Source organism: Balaenoptera musculus, chromosome 9, assembly GCF_009873245.2.
Source record: "Balaenoptera musculus isolate JJ_BM4_2016_0621 chromosome 9, mBalMus1.pri.v3, whole genome shotgun sequence".
Lineage (NCBI taxonomy): Eukaryota > Metazoa > Chordata > Mammalia > Artiodactyla > Balaenopteridae > Balaenoptera > Balaenoptera musculus.
In genome coordinates, this window is record NC_045793.1 from 47,935,481 (window position 1) to 47,953,325 (window position 17,845).

General features: G+C 43.3%; 1 protein-coding gene across 1 annotated transcript in view; it reads right to left on the reverse strand.

The window, feature by feature from the left end:
• CHN2 (chimerin 2) overlaps positions 1 to 17,845 on the reverse strand; it is a 326,376-nt gene that overhangs the window by 80,649 nt on the left and 227,882 nt on the right. The window lies entirely within an intron of this gene.

The following is a 17,845-nucleotide window of genomic DNA, read 5'->3' on the forward strand; positions in this document are numbered from 1 at the left end:
TTAAAAGATAGGGCAACTATATATTTCTCTATATGTAACTGTTGGAAAGAAACAGTATCTCCATGTGATGGATTATTAAAAAAATTATCTTCGGACTTCCCTGGTGGCGCAGTGGTTAAGAATCCACCTGCTAATGCAGGGAACACGGGTTCGAGCCCTGGTCCAGGAAGATCCCATATGCCGTGGAGCGACTAAGCCCGTACACCACAACTACTGAGCCTGCGCTCTAGAGCGCGTGAGCCACAACTACTGACCCCATGTGCCACAACTACTGAGCCCGCACGCCTAGAGCCCGTGCTCCGCAACAAGAGAAGCCACCGCAACGAGAAGCCCGTGCACCACAACAAAGAGTAGCCCCCGCTCGATGCAACTAGAGAAAGCCCATGTGCAGCAACGAAGACCCAACGCAGCCAAAATACAAAAATTATATATATCATCTTTTTTGCTTATCTGTATCTCATAATTCAGTGAGCAAATATCAGGTAACAACAGGATCAAACAGTAAAGTTTATATTATTATTTTTACAGAAAGAAACAACTATTTGAAATCAAAGTTTAGATTAAAAGTACTTTCTACTAAAAAGAAAGCTGGGATTGGGATACAAAAGTTTGAAACCCTACAACATGGGGAATATAGCCAATATTTTATAATAACTATAAATGGAGTATAACCTTTAAAAACTGTAAATCACTATATTGTACACCTGTAACTTATAATATTGTACAGCAACTATACTTTAAAAAAAAAGTTTGAAACCCTGGGAATTCACTCTTAACAAAGAACGTATTGAGAGCCCCATACATAGGAAACTATTTCATTGCATATCCACTTGAAATAAAGTTGTTTACTCAGATTCTCTCCCTCTACCCATTAAAGAGAGAATCAGAAGCCGTAGAAGCTTGTTGGGATGTACGGATAGAATTGGTTAACAACTCTGGGGACAAATGTTGTTCTCCACAGTTTCTCTCTGGAGAATTCGGATACTTCCTCCTGGTGTCTCACGTGGTGTGTCACCAGGCACAACCCTTCTGAGCGCATGAGACCAAATATCATCAATTGTCAGAAGGCAGGGCTGCCTCAGTTTACCCCAGCATCAGGTTGCCCTTCAGAGAGCCAAGTGGGGGACACTGGGGCCTCACTCACTTGACATATAGCTACAATGCAACTGAGGTCAAACTCTACCTTCACAAATGCTTGTGGAGTGTTTAAAAATTGATAGCTTTTTTCCATCAATGTTCAAACATAATGTTCAATGTTAAACATAATATTCAAATATTCAATATTTAAACATAATATTCAAATGTAAGTACAGGGCTTCCCTGGTGGTGCAGTGGTTGAGAATCTGCCTGCCAATGCAGGGGACACGGGTTTGAGCCCTGGTCTGGGAAGATCCCACATGCCGCGGAGCGACTAGGCCCGTGAGCCACAATTACTGAGCCTGCGCGTCTGGAGCCTGTGCTCCGCAACAAGAGAGGCCGCGATAGTGAGAGGCCCGCACACTGCGATGAGATTGGCCCCCACTTGCCGCAACTAGAGACAGCCCTCGCACAGAAACGAAGACCCAACACAGCCATAAATTAATTAATTAATTAATTAAAGAACTGCATGTCTAAATATCAGATTTGTATACTTTGTAAAAAAAAAATGTAAGTACAGTCATATAAAAGCTAATATGCCCACTTTAAAAAGCGTGGATAAATAGTGGGGTCCTTAACATGCTGCCTAGTCTTACTATTTAAAGACACAGACAGGGCAGGGGCATCCCTGGACCCCGTAGCCTCAGTATCTCTGGGAGCTGGTTAGAGGTGCAGAATCTTGGACCTCAGCACAGACCCAAGGAATCAGAATCTGTCCTTTCAGGAGATCCCCAGGGCTGGTGGGAATATGAAGGCTTGAGGGGCACTGCTCCAGTATTCTGTGTTCTCCAATCCAAGGCCTCACTCCACAGCTTGGCACACACGTTGACTTTGACCTTGCAGTACAGATGCTACAACTTTAGGGCAAGCAGAACCTAGTGAGAGGACCACTTCATCCCACACCTTGGTTAATATGCTGGCTGATTAACTCTATTCTAGAATTCACCCAGTCCAATTTTCATCCCTCACCATGACTAAACATGAAAAAAAAAAGTGGCAGGCTATTCTGGTAAGATGTGGAGAAGTGTGCATGAATTCTCTCTCAGCTTAATGATTTCCTTAGATGCTGCACAAAGTCTTATCCATTCCAGCTTTGAGGAAGGTGACATCTCTGAATTCCTTGACCAGTAGTTCTTTTTTTTTTTAAACTTTGGGTTTATTTATTTATTTATTTATTTATTTATTTATTTATGGCTGTGTTGGGTCTTCGTTTCTGTGCGAGGGCTTTCTCTAGTTGTGGCAAGCGGGGGCCACTCTTCATCGCGGTGCACGGGCCTCTCTTGTTACGGAGCACAGGCTCCAGACGCGCAGGCTCAGTAGTTGTGGCTCACGGGCCTAGTTGCTCCGCAGCATGTGGGATCTTCCCAGACCAGGGCTCAAACCCGTGTCCCCTGCATTGGCAGGCAGATTCTCAAACCACTGCACCACCAGGGAAGCCTACCAGTAGTTCTTAACCTTTGCCTGCATTACAGTCACCTGGCTTCAGATACTGACTACTGGGCCCAACCCCAGAGTATCTGATTCCATAGGTCTGGGGTGGGACTGGAGCATCTGTATTTCTAACAGGTTCCCAGGCAATGCTGATGCTGTTGGTCCCTGGACCACACACTGGAAATCACTCTCTTTTCCTAGAGTGCTGACTTTTGGTTTCTCTCATTTGGACCTTTAAAAAAAATTGATTGGACAGATAGACTGAGAGGGGATATACTTACTGATTTCTCTTGTTTATTCTCTCATTATGGTCTGTTTATAACTTTTCCAAATACTGCAAATGGCAAGTTCCCTTAGGGCAAGGACTGTGTCTTTAGATCTGTTGTGGGTTGAATTGCATCCCCTTCCAAAAAGATACGTTCATCCCTATAAGCTGTGTTTGTGAACTTATTTGGAAATAGGGTCTTTGCAAATGTAATCAAGTTAAGAGGTCACACTGGATTAGGGTGGGCCCTTAATCCAATGACTGCTGTCCTTAGCACAAGAAGAGGGAAATTTGAACACAGAGACACACTAGGAGAAAGCCACGTGAGGATGGAGGCACAGATTGGAGTGATGTGTCTTACAAGCCTTAATGTTCCATTAAGAATTGCCAACAATCACCAGAAGCTGGGAAGAAGCAAGGAAAGATCCTCCCCTACAGCCTTTGGAGAGAGCATAGCCCTGCACAAACCTTGACTTTGGACTTCCAGCCTCCAGAACTGAGAAAATAAATTTCTGTTGTTCTAAGCCACCCAGGTGGTGGTATTTTGTTATGGCTGCCCTGGGAAACCAATACAGGCCTTTGCATTTCCCAGGGCAGAGAATGTGGGTTACAGACAGTCAGTAACTCTCCGGGATGCAGACAAGTCACCAAGATCATCAGAACCACACTAGTAACATACAGCCGACTGGGGTAATGACGCAGGGCAAAGAATGAAGACATTTAAAAAGGAAGGTGAAACTGAATAGACTTTTCTGGTCAGGTACAACATTCTTAACTGCTTAATTTATCTTAGTACACTTTTCATTTTACCAAGAAAACAAGTACCAGATTTGAAAAAAGAGAAAAGGCAGACAAGAGGGAAGATTCTCTCCCTCAGTGATAAATCAATGCTCGTTGCACATGAGGACACGTTACCCAGTTTATCTTTTGGTTGTTGAGGTTAACAGAGAACTGTAAGGCTCCTTCTCAATCAGGTGACCCTATAGCTAGATTTATTCCTGTAAGTATGTCTCATTTCACTCTAAAAAGTCTAGGTACACATCTAATAGTCACCCTAGTACAAATGATCATTTATGGTCAACACGAGGAAAATAACCTGGTACTTGCCACCTGCACGACTTTGATTCCTGCCAACTCCCTTCAGCCCAGTTGTTCCCAATTCCACACATCTTTCAAATCTCATTCCCCTTGCAAGTCCTTCCTTGATACCACAAAGGCTCCTCTTGGGTTTCCAGACCTTATAATCACGATAGAGCGTAAGTCAACCATACCTTGAATTTTACTTCTTTGTGTAGACATCACTTTTTGCCAACCAAAGTGTACTTGAAAAAAGAAATCCACTGCCACAGTGTGCAGCACATGCATTCAGCACTTGAGGTGCAAAACAAATATTTGCTGGCATAAACAGTGAATAGAAGAGATAGCGCTAAATGAAACACTTCTGCCAGTAAGAGCCGGTTCCTCTGATGGAAGAAGTATGTGCAAGAGCTGCAATTCGTATTGGTAACCATGCTCTGGAATCTTTTTATGCACTAGGAGCTGCAGAGCTGTCAGCCAACAGAGGAATGTCAGAGCTGCAGACTCCCTGTTGTCAGCTCTGATTCCACACAAACCTTTTTCTTCTGGTTGCAGCAGCCGAATTATAGCTCAAGAGAAAAACATAATTAAATTCCAGAAGGCCAGGGATAGCTGTTGAAAATACTCTATGAACAAAACAACAACAAGAGTTGAATGAGGATTACCCATGATGCATAGCTAACCCAAAATATTCCAGGGACTATTATAAAATGATTTTCCTTTTTTTTTTTTTTGTCTTCTGTTCTTCACTTCAAAAATATTAGTTAAATGTCAGTCTGGTTGATTGACAGGTGCAGCTAAATCTATCCTATTTCCATATTTATTTACTAAAAATGTAAATACAGTACAGACACATACCCACACTCCCATACCCACAGCCACACAGACAGCCCTCCCGTTTCCTCTGGTTGGCTCCCCAATATAAGAGCAGAATGAATGCAACAATGCACGTGTGTATACACAAGGATCTTAGGAAAATTCTTGCTGCAAATAGGGCAGGGTAACCCTCCTTCATCTCTTGTTGTTGAGATCACCTATACTTCTGATGTAGTGGGTAAGTAAAATGTAGATTTCCGAGTTAGGATCTTTCAATTGGCTAACCCTGAAAAACTTCACTTCTTTCTGGGCTTCTCTGGCCAGCAAACTAGAGGCAATGAATTTACAGGGAGAAGGAAGTGGTGGTTAGCGTTCATAGCTGACAACAGGAAGAGAAGCGCAAACAGCACTAGACTAGAATACTGGTTAGCCTGGGGCCATTCATTGAGGGAATGTGCAGCACTACAGAACTCCAGTAGCCTTTAGGGACATCACATATTGTAGCAAGACACATCATTCTTGCTTCTAGGTCAGGAGGTTATCACTGAATGTTTGTCCTCAGGAGTAAATATGGAATTATGAAGTGAGGCATACCAACTTAAGGCAGAGTCAGAGGAAACAGTGAATACCAGTTTACAACTCTTAGACCCCCTTCCCTCCCAACACAGAGCAGGATAAGAAAATGGAAGGTTGTTCAACACCGGGAAGGATTCATGAGGAGATTCTTTTGGCCTACTCAGCCGCAAGTCCCAAACCCCTGATTCCTGCAATGATGGAAGGGTGTCTGACTGATGCTGAGGCAATCCGGACAATCTCAAGGTGGAGCCTAGGGCTGTGGGCCTGCAGGGTGAGGTTAGAGGGCTGCATCTGGGAAGAAATGGCATTTCCACCTAACTCAGGGCAACCATAAATAAATGTTACCTGTGGACCAGAAGTGGGTCCCATGGCATAGAGGGTTGTCTAGGAGTTTTTCCAATTCAGGCCATCAAGATCATCTGGAACATTAAGAGAACTTGAAAGGAGAGTTCTTGGTGAAGGGGACAGCTGGAAAAGCAGGGACTATGGGCCAACTGGCCACTGGAGGCACAGGTGCATTGCTAAGTTGGACCTTCGGCCATTCTCCCTTATTGCTCCAGATAATTGATGGTCCCAGGTCATGACTGCTGGCCTGGTCAAATTAATACTCCTCCATCTCCACCCCCTTCACTCTCACTTGCACTGTCTCGTTTGGAAGATAAGTTATATGGTCAGCTATGCATTCACCCATGTCCTAAGAACAGCAGTCAGAAGGGTCTAGTGGAGCAAGCTCCATAACCCACAAATGTGCCTACCAGGCCCATTGAGTGTGAAGCCTTCCTAGGATGACACCAGTCAAGTAAGAGCTCTCCCCGATCTGTGCACCCCTACCCTGTGGGCAGCGAACTTGGCAACAAGAGTGGGGACAGAGAAAAGCTGATCACAACCCTTGCCAGGCAGCAGGCATCCTCTGTCAGCCAGGGCTGGGGGAGACACTTAACTATATCGACTTGGATTTTCTAGTATTATTCAGGACTGGGAATTCTAATTATTAAAACCAGATTGTGTTTTGAGATTGAAAGTGATGGTAGGGCTTTCTACCAGCTGCAAGTGGCTAGAAGAGTCAGGGGGCATGACAGAGTTTTTATCCCAGTAGCAGGAGAAAACTTCCCCAGCTGCAGGGATTTTTAACTGGGCAGCTGTACTTTGATCGTCTTCTGCAAGTTGTGCTTGTTCCAAACCAGGCACACTTATACTGGTTACCCTCTGGGGCAGATCCTCTCGGTTCCCTGCTCACAGCTGCTTTCCTCTTCTTCTCACTTGCCAACAGGACCCTGATTTGGTTTGGGCAGCAATGTACCTGGATCCAGAGAACTGGTCAAGACTGGCCCAAGCCAGTTATGGCTCCCTGTTCCCTTTTGTCAGTGACCGGCTTATGGGAAGACATGGGCCCATGCTGGTCAGTGAGATATGATGGAAAGTCTGCTGGGGAGAGGTTTTCTCTTGTGAAGGGAGGAACGGAGAAGCCCCTTTGTTCTATCACCTCCCTTGCCCTCTGCTTTAAACATTGTCATGTGATGCCTGTGATGGAACTGTGATCTTACTGTGCACTTGTTGACCAAATCTGGAGGGAAGGCCATACGGTGAGGTTGGTGGAGGGGGAATAAAAAGAGCCTGGGTCCATGACGAAACCACTGGCCCCAACCTGTCCTCAAACCACCTACATTGGCCTCTGTTAAGGAAACAATAAACGTCCTGAAGATTAAAATCTGTTAGCAGGACTCTGTTATTTACGAAGAATTGTTACCTTTAAACATTAAGAAACTACTAACCTATATATCCTATGCAAAGTTTGCTTGTCTTTTTAAACACAATAGCAGTGATCTCATAAAGGGAAAAGTCCTAAAGTGGATTTACTTTCTCCTAGGAACGGTGTGCTTATGTTCCTTATTCAGGTCTTATACCTCCAATAAATTAGAGCACGAACAATACATGAAAGCAAAGATACAGCCACGGATTGTCACACAACATGCTAATTATACAAGAGCCTCTACTATATGATAAAGTTCACTTATAGCGCAAAAGCATACCATAGTGTTACATATAAATTTCCAAACGTATATGTATTATAAACATGTAAACTGACTCTAGTCACAACAAATTTAAAAATCAAATTTCCACCTTACAATTTTGTCTAAGCCTATACTAGTACTCACTCAAGTCTTGCTTTCAAAGTTTTAGTGCTCTAGAACTCAATCACAAACTCCAGGCAACTGAACCCTGAGTTAGGGGTGTCGCTTTCTCCGTAAGTCAAGCTTCGTTCCCCAAAGTGTAAGATGGCTAACCCATACTGCAGGTTGTCAAAGGTCATCAATTTCTCAACTTACAAAGCAGATTTTGTGTGAGTGGTATAAGATATCAAAGCAAAAACCAAGTCGAACCCAAAACAAAACAAAACAAAGAACCTCTCAATCCAGCTCCCTCACTGTTGGTTTCAACAGGGATAGGAAATGTTTATAGAACATTTCACTCATACCGTTTAATCACCTGGTTGGGTTTGGTTCTAAAAAGACTGATATCTCTTGTTTTACTTCTTTGGCTAAATGCTTTGCTATTTCAGATAAGCCTCAGCCAACTTCTAAACTACTAAGGCAAAAAGTAAGCTCATGTTACAATTCTAAAATTTTTTTTGAAGTTGTCTGAGTATGTTTAGCCAAATATTATTGCTCTTGGAAAACACTAAACAAGACGTGTGATACATGTGTAGGGCAAGATAAAATAAACTCTTGACAACAGTCAAATACGGTAAAGACTGTGAGATGGTGACCAAACCCTCTTCTACTGTCTCTTGAGCAACAGCCAGCCACATTCTCCAGCCTCCCTTTTTTCGGTGTGGCCCTGTGCCTGAGTTCCAGCTAGTAAAATATGAGTGGGAATAATGTGCTGCTTCCAGGACTGGCCCGTAGAAACATCCTGACATGATTCTCCGGGCTCGCTCTGCCAGCAGAATGGAAGTTTCCCATGATACATCACTAGATCTCCAACTTTTGGTATCAGAACCCCTTTATACTCTTACCATTTATTTAGGACCCCAGAAGTTTTTGTTTCTATTAGTTACATCTATTGAGACTTACCAAGAACATTTCAGAATCCTGATTCATTAAAAAATAAAAATATAAACATTATAAACACTATAAGCCCTAAATATTAATGTAAATAATATGTTTTAATAAAAATTAACCATATTGGCCCAAACAAGAAAAAAATCTAGTGACAAAAGTGGCATTATTTCACATTTTTTGAAACTCTAATGTCTAACTTAAAAGAAGACAGTTGGATTCTCATGTGTGCTTCTTTACTCCACCTGTTATATTGTTTTGGTTGAAGAATACGAAAAAAAATCAAGACCTTCACAGATGAACAGCTGGAAAAGGGGTGGGGGGGAGTCTTGTGGAAATAGTCTGAAATGGCCTCAGGGACTTAAGGTCCTTGGATTACACGTTGAGACCCAGTGATTCAGAGGAAGATGGAGCCACAGGATATAAGGTGTCTTGGTTCCTGAATGACCTCATGGAAGGCTGCCCACCAGAAACACCCCCACTGAACTATGATGCAAATGAGAAATGACCCTTGATGGCATTAAGCCACTAAGATTTGGGGATTTATGTGTGAAAGCAGCTAGCATTAGTCTAATTAAAACATTAGGGAAGAGAAATGGGAACATATTGTATATGTATAACTGATTCACTTTGTTATAAAGCAGAAGCTAACACACCATTGTAAGGCAATTATACTTCAATAAAGATGTTTAAAAAAAAAATATTATAAAAAAAACAAAAAAACAAAAAAACATTAACTCTATGCCAGGCACTGTTTAAGCACTTTACATATACTAACTCATTCAGTCATCTCAACAATCCTATGAAGTAGTTGCTTGTATAGTCTCCATTTTAGAGGTGAAGAAACTGAGGCACAGAGAGGTGAACTAAAATATCCAAGGTCATGCAACTAGTAAGCAAGTCTACTTCTAGAGTTCTTGCTCTCAGTCACTTCACCATGCTGCCTACTCACCTTACCTACATATTTCCCAGCACCATCTTACACCTTATACTCCAGACAAGCAATGCAGACGTAAATAAAAACATATGTACCTGCACTAATGACTTGCTTGCTTGAAACAGATACAGTAGAAACTAGTTTTGGATTCTCCAGAAAAGATGAGAGTTGGGAGCAAACAAACAGGTGAAAAGGAGTTACTGAGGATTCTGGGAGACAGGTGGTACAATGGTTGGTGGGGGGAGGGGGCTGGTAGGGTGATTTCTAGATGGCCTCATGACCTTGCCACCTGGTGTTACTTCTCTGATTATGTTACATGGCAGTGAGTTGCATGATTACATTATATGGTAAAAGGGATTTTGCAAATGTAATCATGGCTACTAATCAATTGATCTTAAGATAGGGAAATTATTTGGTTGGATGATCATGAGCCCTTTAAAAGTAGAAATTTTCTCTGGCTGGCAGCCGGAGAAGTCTGGAAGATCTGAAGTATGAGAAGGACTGGATGCTTCACTGATGGATCTGAAGATGGAGGGACCATGTGAGAAGGAATACGATGGCCTCTAGGAGCAAAGACCAGACCTCACCTGACAGCCAGCAAGGAAATGAGAACTTCAGACCTACAGCTTCAGGGATCTGAATTCAGCCAACAACTTGAATGCAATTAGAAGTGAATTTTTCCCCAGGGCCTCCCCCTGGCCCACACTTGATTTGGGCCTTGCCATACTCTGAGTAGGGACCTGGCTGAGTCCACCTTGATTTCTGATGTACAGAACTGTAAGTTAGTAGATGAGTGTTTCTTTAAGCTGCTAAATTTATGGTAATTTGTTACACATCAATACAAAACTAATAGAGAAGGTAACTCAAGAGACATCCTGTCCCAGGGTACTTGCTTAAGTAAGAACGCCTTTGCTATTTTGTCCCTATTCCTGGCAACTAGTGACAAATAACCCTAAGTACCAGTAAGTTTTCCTACACAAATAAAAATAAGTAAAAGAAACCCAAACCACATATTTCCTTATAAATATTTTCAGTCTACCACTGGCAACTTTAAAACTAGTGATCCATAATAGTTTATTATTATAAGCCACAGAAAAACTAAGAAATGTTTTAAGGCAACATGTTTCATGTAATCTATTACCTTCTCTCATAGTCTACTCTTAAAAAGAAGTCTTAGAAAGTCCCAGAATTAAACCCCACACTCACGCACAGACCTTGTAAAATGTGTGCAGCGGATTCTCAGGGCTTTTATTTTTTAAGGTATTTAAAATTTTTTTTCAAGGCAGACGTATATATGTATTTGAAAGTAAACTCTATGGATGTAATTAGTTATTTTTATATCTTGCTCTTTCTTTAAAAAACAGCCTCTTTACAATCCTGCAGTCCCACACCTGAGTATTTTTCTGGAGAAAAACATGATCGGAAAGGATACATGCACCCCAATGTTCATTGCAGCACTGTTTACAATAGCCAAGAAATGGAAGCAACCTAAATGTCCATTGACAGAGGAATGGACAAAGAAGATGTGGTACATATATACATTAAAAAGAATAAAATAATGCTATTTGCAGCAGCATGGATGGACCTAGAGATTGTCATACTGAGTGAAGTCAGAGAATGTGAACATGGGGAACCTAAAAAAAATGATACAAATGAACTTATTTGTAAAAAATGATACAAATAAACTTATCTGCAAAGCAGAAACAGACTCACTGACTTAGAGCACGAACTTATGGTTACTGGAGGGAAGGGTGGGGGAAAAGGATAGTTAGGGAGTTTAGGATTGACATGTACGCACTGCAACATTTAGAGTGGATAACCAACAAGGACCTACTGTATAGCACAGGGAACTCTGCTCAGTATTATGTAACAACCGAAATGGGAGAAAACTTTGAAAAAGAATAGATACATGTACATGTATAGCTGAATCACTTTGCTGTACACTTGAAACTAGCACAACATTGCTAATCAACTATACTCCAATATAAAATTAAAAGTTTTTTTAAAAAAGAGGACTTCTCTGGTGGCACAGTGGTTAAGAATCCACCTGCCAATGCAGGGGACATGGGTTCGAGCCCTGGTCCGGGAAGATCCCACATGCGGCGGAGCAACTAAGCCCGTGAACCACAACTACTGAGCCTGCACTCTAGAGCCCCCGAGCCACAACTACTGAGCCCACGTGCCACAACTACTGAAGCCCACATGCCTAGAGCCCGTGCTCCTCAACAAAAGAAGCCACTGCAACGAGAAGCCCCTGCACCGCAACGAAGAGTAGCCCCCGCTCGCCACAACTAGAGAAAGCCCGCGCGCAGCAACGAAGACCCAATGCAGCCATAAGGAAATAAATAAATATATTAAAAAAAGAAGAAGTAAAAAATAATATTAAATTAGGGGAAAGTTTAGAATACCCACCAAATATCACAAGTTCCTACACTTCCATAAGAGATGGCTTTGAGACTCCTAGATGCTAAAGAAGATTCTTAGAGTCCTTTAGATAAAAGGAAACTAGTTTCTGAGAAGAAGAATTTTTCTAGTTCTCTAAGAGAAATCTCTTTTATAGACTGTACCACTCAGTACAGGCTAGGGTCTGCTGCAGTAATTTAAAAAAAAAAAAATCCGCAAATTTCGGTTACTTGGGTTCAACAAAGATCTATTTCTCACTTATGCTACACATCCTCTGTTGTTTGGCTGGGGGTTCTTCTCCATGCCTCTTCCTTCTGGGACTCAGGCTGGCAACAGACACTATCTTGTCATTGCTGGAGGAAAAGGAAGTCTGGAGGGTCTTGCACTGGTAGATCATGCCATGGCCTGGAAATGATGTGTATGCAACACAGATCAAACGCCATACATCCTTTCCTGTCGTATCGCCCCACCCAAGCACAAGGGGGCCAAGCTGTGCATCCTAGTATTGCCCAAAAAAGGCATGAACACATAACATCTCAAGAGCACTAATGACTGCCATAGATGTCATTATAAAGTGTGTGATACACTGTATCACATCACAAGTAATAGTGAGTGAGCATCCTATGACTATTTTTTATACAATTGCTTAATAAAGGTGGAAAACATGACACCAAAGCACAGTCAGGTAAATACCATACTATGTGGGGACAATACAATAAGGCCCAGGATGCAGCTCTGTCAGTCTTGGTTAATGTAAAGTAAAATCCTCCAGGAATAGGCCTCCAGAGGCCAGGGAGGGAAAGTAGAGGAGGGAAGCTGGCTGGTTGACCAAACTGTAGTAAACTGCAAAGCATCTGCCCCATGGATGGGGTGGCTTACTAACTTTCAGTAGGTTTATTGCAATATGAGGCTGTAAACCTCGGACTACTAGATATTCTGATTTTTTTAAAAAAGAACCTGGAAATGTGGGTTTGTTTGTAAAATCTCCAAAGTTAAAATGTTTTAAAAACAATGTGCACACCAGTCAAAACACGTCTGTCAGCCAGATGTGGCCTGTGGATTGCCAATTCATGGAGAAATTCTATGTATGCTGCTGATTCCTTACAGAGGCATCGGTTGTGACAATCAACTGAGCAGAAGCGTTGATGTCCCCTTGGGAGAGGGTCACAGAGAGTGAGATCTCACATAACTACGACATGGGAAATGAAGGGCAAATGCCATCTCATTGGTCTCCCTCAATGTCGAAATCACTGCTGAAGAGGTCTTGGCTTTGTGGGAGCCAAACGCCTGCCAAGAAAACTCCAGGGAGGCAGATTCTAAACGCTGCGAGACCAGGGGCTTTGCCTGTATTTGTTTACCACTGTGTCCCCAGAATCTCAAAGGAAGTCCAGCAAATGGAAGGTACTCAGTAAGTATATGTTAACAGAATGTGGGCAGTTGCATGGAACTAATTTAAAACCTGTATCTGCAGAAGGACGACATGTGTGATAGCCTTTTTCACCCACAGACACCAAAAAATAATTGCTTCTTCAGGACATTCTGTACAACCCTAAATGGCTTACTTTGAACAGAACCTTCAGTGCCTAACAATGGAACTATAACCACATGGCACTTTTCTTTTTTTTTTTTTTTTTTGCCTTAAAGAAATGATGTCTAGAGTAGAAAATTCAGCAGCTTCATGTTGTCCCCCAAGTAGCCCAGCAGGGGTGGGAGGCAAGAGAATGGCCCCTCCCATGCAGCTACAAAGATGTGTCACCAAGAGATGGCCAGCAGGGAGAGACCTGAGGGTTGAACCAAGAAGCAGGTAGCTGCAAATGGGGTGTGGACCACAAACCAGGGAGTGGACAGAACACGGTGTCTCAGTGGATGCTGGCACAGAGAGGTGACAACACCTAAGGTCCCGCGGAAAGGAGATGTAATCCCAGGAAGAAGAGGGGAAGAGGGGAAGAGGGGAGAAGGAATCCCTGAACTGGCAAAGACTAAGGTATCACTATTAAGCAGCATGGAAGCTTGAGATGGAAATTAAATTCAATTAAAAAGAAGATAGAGTGATTACTCTCCACCTCCAGTCTGTAGCCTGAGATTTCATACTCCCTGTAAGACTGTCATGGGTCCAGTTCCCTGGGAAGCAGACTCCAAGGTGAGCATAAGGTGCAGGAAGTTTACTGGGGGAGCACGCTCAGGATCAATACCTACGGAGGAGGAAAGGAAGCAGGACGGGGCAGGGGAGATGCTCGCTGCTGCGATGAAGCCTCGACAAAGGCTTCACCTGATCGCGGGAGTTCTGAAGCCGCGCTGGTCCTTCACAGTGGTCCTGAACTGGGGCAAGGAGCTGAGCTTTTATGCCTCAGTGTTACCTGGTCATTTGATGCGGACCGTCCCCGAGAAGGACTACGTGGCTGTGGACAAAAGCCCCTTTTTTCAGCCTTCTGCCAGCAGCCCACCCAGGGCTGGAGGAATGAGCCTGTCAGTCCTGTGGGGCCCATGGGCGGTGCATTATAGTGACCACCAATTACCAAGTGAGATAACTTTGTACAGTGTGGCCATCCCTGAAGTGGTGCATAATAAGCATGAAATAAATGCCAGTATCACTGCCCTCCTCTCTGCATTCTGAGTGCTGAAGTTCTGTGATTCGGGGAACATAGGCACTCCCTTGGAGCTCCCATTTCAGTCGCAGGGTCTTTTCCATCATGTTTCATGTACTACTCTGAGAGTTGGGGCCTTGTATGGACAGACCAAAGTCAAGAACATGGCCTGGAGCAGACTGAAGGAGAAAGTGGAATTAACAAAGCAAATATGTAAAAAGGACCATAACAGTGCAAGTTACAATGCAGACCCCTGAATGTGGACACTTTTCCTCTATTTTTCATTTTCTTTGGTCCCAGTTTTTCCAAGGTGTGCTCTCAGAACATCAGTCTGGAGGGCTGCTCGGCACTGAAAGGGTTCGATGGGCAAATACGCTGGGAATCACTCATACTCTAATCCCCCGTGAAGATTCTTACATGACCCTACTGAGAAGTCCCGCACAAAAGAAATCTGTTTATCTTGGTAAAACACAAATTTATTTGACCACAGGTAACAGCCTTAACATCTCATGGAAACACTACAAGATTCCAAAGGGTTTATGTGTATAAAGCAAGCAATTTACTAATGCATTTGGTTTTTCTAAATAAATATTCCTTTTTGAAAACATCAGTAACTACATGACCCTCTTGGTTTTGTTTTTTTTTTTCTTTTTTAATCTATGGAGGAAAATCTCAGCTGAGGCTATTTCTCTAGAAATGAAGAGACAGTCGCATTACAGCAACAGCCAGAGAGACAGGCTATTAGACATGGAAACAACTTTAAAATTTGACCTTAACCACGTAGGAGATATCACTCATTTAAGGACTTCATTTTTCACTAAGATTCTGAAACTGCCTTCTAAACCAGCAGTATACCAGTGGCTGGAATTTATAGCTCACCTGGTAGGTGGCAGCTGCTGTCCCAGAATATACTTCACACACACTGTGGTACTTAAGAAGATGCTCAGGCTGAAAGAGGATAAATGATGTGCCCCAGGCCACGGGGACAGAGCTGACCAAAGAGTAGTGTGGTTCCTCAGCCCCTGCTCTGAACTGCCCCTCTTCACCATTCTTTCAAAAACGGATCAATAACAGCAAGGAAGGGCTAAAATCATGCTTAAAATAAAACTAATAAACATATCCCCAAAGAGAGAGTCACTCAAAAAATCGTCACTTGGGAAACTAACACAAATAGTATATGAATTCTGACCTTTAATACTTGCTGACTTAAACAAAATTGAGTCTAGATATTTCAAAGGAGAACTCTACACATTTTTCTGTAACAGTAGGGAATCTTAAGTCCATATGTGGAGTAGATATATACCCCTATTCAGTAGTCCCCAAACATTTGACTGAAAGTTCTGTGTTCTGCTTGTCTGACACTTTTAGTTGAAAAAGCTGTCAACTTTCCCAAAGTACTTCAGGTCTTCCCCTCCTGAGAGATAGATCAGAAGGACGGCTGGTTTTCAAACAGCTGTGTTCTTTTTAAAGTGGCCGTGACAAGGACCAGGGCTGCTCTCATACAAACCAGGGGCCAGAAGTCGGACTCACCCCCGTGGGTGACCTTCCCCAGCACCTTCCCAGTGCTTCAGCTGCGCAGGCAAGTACCTGCCTTCACAGGCGTTTGCACACATGCTTACCCTATACACCTCTGAGCTTTCTCCGCAACCCATTTTTGATTTTATGGCTCATCTTCTCTGAGCTAAGATGTCTCTGCCAAAGTAAGTCACTGGGCCACCCTTCACTTTGGAGGAAATAAAGCTGCAGAAGGCATGGTCACTAGGAGCTTCTGTTGTCCCAGGAGTCCCTTCTCTCACGTGTGCTTAGGGCGGCAGGAGCACGAGTACATGAAACCCAGTGATTTGAAACCAATGGCCTCAACTTCCTCTATGCACAAAACCTCTAACCAGCTCTGCCTTGACTTTCACTTCCTTGCAGAGCCTTCTCTCTGGTGACCTGTCTCAGAGGCAGTAAAATAGCCCAAAGGCAGGAAAGCAGGGGAGTCTGCCCTTGAATAGACTGAGGATCTCCTAAACAGCCCAGCGGCATGGACTTGGCTGTGGATCAGCCTTTAGTGACTGGGGCAGAATGGTTACTATGTGAGAGAAATGAACCCAGCTGACCTTCGCTGAAAGTACAAGAAAGATGTGGGATCCATCTGCTTCTCTAGATTGAATGTTAATCTGGTAGTAGGTTCAGAACGTTGTGCTGGGTAGAGACTGGGGGTGATTATTTCAAACTATCTGGCTAACAATTAACAAACAAACCCTCAAGGTGTCTGTCCCTGAAAGCCGATTTTACACACACACACACACACACACACACACACACAAATGGTGTAATAGTTGCCAGTTAGGGAGTTTGGGATTGACAAAAAAACAAAAAAAATTGTAAATCACTATATTGTACACCTGTAACTTATATGATATTGTACATCAACTATACATCAATAAAAAAGAAAGTGAAAAATAAATAAATAAAAAGAACTGCCACCTAGTGCCAAACCTATACTATTACTCTGATAAATCATCCTGTGTGGCCCTTCAGAATTCAGGACCTCAGTCCACCAGCATCCTTGTTGTAGACTTATTAACAAATATTCATAGTGTGCTGAGTATGTGCAGAGCAAGTATTACTGTGTTATACTTACCAGGGTTCAGAAGCACTCATATTAAATAGGTATTAGGGACTTCCCTGGTGGCGCAGTGGTTAAGAATCCGCCTGCCAATGCAGAGGACATGGGGTCGAGCCCTGGTCTGGGAAGATCCCACATGCTGCGGAGCAACTAAGCCCGTGAGCCACAACTACTGAGCCTGCACTCTAGAGCCCACGAGCCACAACTACTGAGCCCGTGTGCCACAACTACTGAAGCCCGTGCACCTAGAGCCCGTGCTCTGCAGCAGAAGCCACCGCAATGAGAAGCCTGCACCCCTCAAGGAAGAGTAGCCCCCGCTTACTGCAACTAGACAAAGCCCGTGCGCAGCAACGAAGACCCATTGCAGCCAAAAATAAATAAATTAAATAAATAAATTCATTAAAAAAATAGATGTGAGTTTGAGCCACATGAAATTGCCTTTTTTGTAGTTAAAAAACTATCAAATATCAACAGTTTCATATGGTTCAGCCTAAATCATTTCTAGGTTTTCTACCTAATGGATTTCCTCTAGTTTCAAAAGTTACAGGAAGAATGTTACACAGACAATGAGCAACTTGGAAAATTCCTTCTTTCTGTCGTCCTTCCTTCCTCCTCTTCCTTTCATCCCTCAGCAAACATTGATTGACTGTCTTGTAAGAACAGTCCCTTGGCTGTCAGTCCTGTGACGGCGCAGAACTAAGTAAGGCGCTGCCCTTGACCATGAATGGTTCCTAACTAGCAGGGAGACCAGCCTGAAACAACTCACAGCAGTGCACAACCCGGCTCTCAAGAAGGTGTAGGTGAGACAGATCGGGGGTGGGGGGGCAAGGCAGGAAAGGAGGGCTCAGGAAAGTCCCAAGGAGAGTTCCACAGTCCCTGCCTTGGTTGAGAATTTGCTCTGTGCCGGGCACTGGGTGGTGTCAGAGGGGATGAGGGAAGCCTGGG